This window comes from Phyllobates terribilis, unplaced genomic scaffold, assembly GCF_046119375.1.
Source record: "Phyllobates terribilis strain yellow unplaced genomic scaffold, ASM4611937v1 Scaffold_97__1_contigs__length_5976380, whole genome shotgun sequence".
NCBI lineage: Eukaryota > Metazoa > Chordata > Amphibia > Anura > Dendrobatidae > Phyllobates > Phyllobates terribilis.
Genome location: NW_027362857.1, coordinates 3587165 through 3593164, shown reverse-complemented (window position 1 = coordinate 3593164; position 6000 = coordinate 3587165).

Genomic DNA, 6000 nt, shown 5'->3' with positions numbered 1-6000 from the left:
ATACAGGATGTAACTCAGGATCAGTAATGTAATGTATGTACACAGTGACTACACCAGCAGAATAGTGAGTGCAGCTCTGGAGTATAATACAGGATGTAACTCAGGATCAGTACCGGATCAGTAATGTAATGTATGTACACAGTGACTGCACCAGCAGAATAGTGAGTGCAGCTCTGGAGTATAATACAGGATGTAACTCAGGATCAGTACAGGATCAGAAATGTAATGTATGTGCACAGTGACTGCACCAGCAGAATAGTGAGTGCAGCTCTGGGTATAATACAGGATGTAACTCAGGATCAGTAATGTAATGTATGTACACAGTGACTGCACCAGCAGAATAGTGAGTGCAGCTCTGGAGTATAATACAGGATGTAACTCAGGATCAGTACAGGATCAGAAATGTAATGTATGTGCACAGTGACTGCACCAGCAGAATAGTGAGTGCAGCTCTGGAGTATAATACAGGATGTAACTCAGGATCAGTAATGTAATGTATGTACACAGTGACTGCACCAGAAGAATAGTGAGTGCAGCTCTGGAGTATAATACAGGATGTAACTCAGGATCAGTACAGGATCAGTAATGTAATGCATGTACACAGTGACTGCTCCAGCAGAATAGTGAGTGCAGCTCTGGAGTATAATACAGGATGTAACTCAGGATCAGTACAGGATCAGTAATGTTATGCATGTACACAGTGACTGCACCAGCAGAATAGTGAGTGCAGCTCTGGAGTATAATACAGGATGTAACTCAGGGTCAGTAATGTAATATATGTACACAGTGACTGCACCAGCAGAATAGTGAGTGCAGCTCTGGAGTATAATAGAGGATGTAACTCAGGATCAGTACAGGATCAGTAATGTAATGTATGTAAACTGTGACTGAACCAGCAGAATAGTGAGTGCAGCTCTGGAGTATAATACAGGATGTAACTCAGGATCAGTACAGGATCAGTAATGTAATGCATGTACACAGTGACTGCACCAGCAGAATAGTGAGTGCAGCTCTGGAGTATAATACAGGATGTATCTCAGGATCAGTAATGTAAAGTATGTACACAGTGACTGCACCAGCAGAATAGTGAGTGCAGCTCTGGAGTATAATACAGGATGTAACTCAGGATCAGTACAGGATCAGTAATGTAATGTATGTACACAGTGACTGCACCAGAAGAATAGTGAGTGCAGCTCTGGAGTATAATACAGGATGTAACTCAGGATCAGTACAGGATCAGTAATGTAATGCATGTACACCGTGACTGCACCAGCAGAATAGTGAGTGCAGCTCTGGAGTATAATACAGGATGTAACTCATGATCAGTAATGTAATGTATGTACACAGTGACTGCACCAGCAGAATAGTGAGTGCAGCTCTGGAGTATAATACAGGATGTAACTCAGGATCAGTAATGTAATGTATGTTCACAGTGACTACACCAGCAGAATAGTGAGTGCAGCTCTGGAGTATAATACAGGATGTAACTCAGGATCAGTACAGGATCAGAAATGTAATGTATGTGCACAGTGACTGCACCAGCAGAATAGTGAGTGCAGCTCTGGAGTATAATACAGGATGTAACTCAGGATCAGTACAGGATCAGTAATGTAATGTATGTACACAGTGACTGCACCAGCAGAATAGTGAGTGCAGCTCTGGGGTATAATACAGGATGTAACTCAGGATCAGTACAGGATCAGTAATGTAATGTATGTACACAGTGACTGCACCAGCAGAATAGTGAGTGCAGCTCTGGAGCATAATACAGGATGTAACTCAGGATCAGTAATGTAATGTATGTACACAGTGACTACACCAGCAGAATAGTGAGTGCAGCTCTGGAGTATAATACAGGATGTAACTCAGGATCAGTACCGGATCAGTAATGTAATGTATGGACACAGTGACTGCACCAGCAGAATAGTGAGTGCAGCTCTGGAGTATAATACAGGATGTAACTCAGGATCAGAAATGTATGTACACAGTGACTGCACCAGAAGAATAGTGAGTGCAGCTCTGGAGTATAATACAGTATGTAACTCAGGATCAGAAATGTAATGTATGTACACAGCGACTGCACCAGCAGAATAGTGAGTGCAGCTCTGGAGTGTAATACAGGATGTAACTCAGGATCAGTAATGAATGTACACAGTGACTGCACCAGAAGAATAGTGAGTGCAGCTCTGGAGTATAATACTGGATGTAACTCAGGATCAGAAATGTAATGTATGTACACAGTGACTGCACCAGAAGAATAGTGAGTGCAGCTCTGGAGTATAATACAGGATGTAACTCAGGATCAGTAATGTAATGTATGTACACAGTGACTGCACCAGAAGAATAGTGAGTGCAGCTCTGGAGTATAATACAGGATGTAACTCAGGATCAGAAATGTAATGTATGTACACAGTGACTGCACCAGCAGAATAGTGAGTGCAGCTCTGGAGTATAATACAGGATGTAACTCAGGATCAGTACAGGATCAGTAATGTAATGTATGTACACAGTGACTGACCAGCAGAATAGTGAGTGCAGCTCTGAAGTATAATACAGGATGTAACTCAGGATCAGCAATGTAATGTATGTACACAGTGACTGCACCAGCAGAATAGTGAGTGCAGCTCTGGAGTATAATACAGGATGTAACTCAGGATCAGTACAGGATCAGTAATGTAATGTATGTACACAGCGACTGCACCAGCAGAATAGTGAGTGCAGCTCTGGAGTATAATACAGGATGTAACTCAGGATCAGTACAGGATCAGTAATGTAATGTATGTACACAGTGACTGCACCAGCAGAATAGTGAGTGCAGCTCTGGAGTATAATACAGGATGTAACTCAGGATCAGTACAGGATCAGTAATGTAATGTATGTACACAGTGACTGCACCAGAAGAATAGTGAGTGCAGCTCTGGAGTATAATACAGGATGTAACTCAGGATCAGTACAGGATCAGTAATGTAATGCATGTACACCGTGACTGCACCAGCAGAATAGTGAGTGCAGCTCTGGAGTATAATACAGGATGTAACTCATGATCAGTAATGTAATGTATGTACACAGTGACTGCACCAGCAGAATAGTGAGTGCAGCTCTGGAGTATAATACAGGATGTAACTCAGGATCAGTAATGTAATGTATGTTCACAGTGACTACACCAGCAGAATAGTGAGTGCAGCTCTGGAGTATAATACAGGATGTAACTCAGGATGAGTACAGGATCAGAAATGTAATGTATGTGCACAGTGACTGCACCAGCAGAATAGTGAGTGCAGCTCTGGAGTATAATACAGGATGTAACTCAGGATCAGTACAGGATCAGTAATGTAATGTATGTACACAGTGACTGCACCAGCAGAATAGTGAGTGCAGCTCTGGGGTATAATACAGGATGTAACTCAGGATCAGTACAGGATCAGTAATGTAATGTATGTACACAGTGACTGCACCAGCAGAATAGTGAGTGCAGCTCTGGAGCATAATACAGGATGTAACTCAGGATCAGTAATGTAATGTATGTACACAGTGACTACACCAGCAGAATAGTGAGTGCAGCTCTGGAGTATAATACAGGATGTAACTCAGGATCAGTACCGGATCAGTAATGTAATGTATGGACACAGTGACTGCACCAGCAGAATAGTGAGTGCAGCTCTGGAGTATAATACAGGATGTAACTCAGGATCAGAAATGTATGTACACAGTGACTGCACCAGAAGAATAGTGAGTGCAGCTCTGGAGTATAATACAGTATGTAACTCAGGATCAGAAATGTAATGTATGTACACAGCGACTGCACCAGCAGAATAGTGAGTGCAGCTCTGGAGTGTAATACAGGATGTAACTCAGGATCAGTAATGAATGTACACAGTGACTGCACCAGAAGAATAGTGAGTGCAGCTCTGGAGTATAATACTGGATGTAACTCAGGATCAGAAATGTAATGTATGTACACAGTGACTGCACCAGAAGAATAGTGAGTGCAGCTCTGGAGTATAATACAGGATGTAACTCAGGATCAGTAATGTAATGTATGTACACAGTGACTGCACCAGAAGAATAGTGAGTGCAGCTCTGGAGTATAATACAGGATGTAACTCAGGATCAGAAATGTAATGTATGTACACAGTGACTGCACCAGCAGAATAGTGAGTGCAGCTCTGGAGTATAATACAGGATGTAACTCAGGATCAGTACAGGATCAGTAATGTAATGTATGTACACAGTGACTGACCAGCAGAATAGTGAGTGCAGCTCTGAAGTATAATACAGGATGTAACTCAGGATCAGCAATGTAATGTATGTACACAGTGACTGCACCAGCAGAATAGTGAGTGCAGCTCTGGAGTATAATACAGGATGTAACTCAGGATCAGTACAGGATCAGTAATGTAATGTATGTACACAGCGACTGCACCAGCAGAATAGTGAGTGCAGCTCTGGAGTATAATACAGGATGTAACTCAGGATCAGTACAGGATCAGTAATGTAATGTATGTACACAGTGACTGCACCAGCAGAATAGTGAGTGCAGCTCTGGAGTATAATACAGGATGTAACTCAGGATCAGTACAGGATCAGTAATGTAATGTATGTACACAGCGACTGCACCAGCAGAATAGTGAGTGCAGCTCTGGAGCATAATACAGGATGTAACTCAGGATCAGTAATGTAATGTATGTACACAGTGACTGCACCAGCAGAATAGTGAGTGCAGCTCTGGAGTATAATACAGGATGTAACTCAGGATCAGTACAGGATCAGTAATGTAATGCATGTACACAGTGACTGCACCAGCAGAATAGTGAGTGCAGCTCTGGAGTATAATACAGGATGTAACTCAGCATCAGTACAGGATCAGTAATGTAATGTATGTACACAGTGACTGCACCAGCAGAATAGTGAGTGCAGCTCTGGGGTATAATACAGGATGTAACTTAGGATCAGTACAGGATCAGTAATGTAATGTATGTACACAGTGAATGCACCAGCAGAATAGTGAGTGCAGCCCTGGAGTATAATACAGGATGTAACTCAGGATCAGTACAGGATCAGTAATGTAATGTATGTACACAGTGACTGCACCACCAGAATAGTGAGTGCAGCTCTGGAGTATAATACAGGATGTAACTCAGGATCAGTACAGGATCAGTAATGTAATGTATGTACACAGTGACTGCACCAGCAGAATAGTGAGTGCAGCTCTGGAGCATAATACAGGATGTAACTCAGGATCAGTAATGTAATGTATGTACACAGTGACTACACCAGCAGAATAGTGAGTGCAGCTCTGGAGTATAATACAGGATGTAACTCAGGATCAGTACCGGATCAGTAATGTAATGTATGTACACAGTGACTGCACCAGCAGAATAGTGAGTGCAGCTCTGGAGTATAATACAGGATGTAACTCAGGATCAGTACAGGATCAGAAATGTAATGTATGTGCACAGTGACTGCACCAGCAGAATAGTGAGTGCAGCTCTGGGTATAATACAGGATGTAACTCAGGATCAGTAATGTAATGTATGTACACAGTGACTGCACCAGCAGAATAGTGAGTGCAGCTCTGGAGTATAATACAGGATGTAACTCAGGATCAGTACAGGATCAGAAATGTAATGTATGTGCACAGTGACTGCACCAGCAGAATAGTGAGTGCAGCTCTGGAGTATAATACAGGATGTAACTCAGGATCAGTAATGTAATGTATGTACACAGTGACTGCACCAGAAGAATAGTGAGTGCAGCTCTGGAGTATAATACAGGATGTAACTCAGGATCAGTACAGGATCAGTAATGTAATGCATGTACACAGTGACTGCTCCAGCAGAATAGTGAGTGCAGCTCTGGAGTATAATACAGGATGTAACTCAGGATCAATACAGGATCAGTAATGTTATGCATGTACACAGTGACTGCACCAGCAGAATAGTGAGTGCAGCTCTGGAGTATAATACAGGATGTAACTCAGGGTCAGTAATGTAATATATG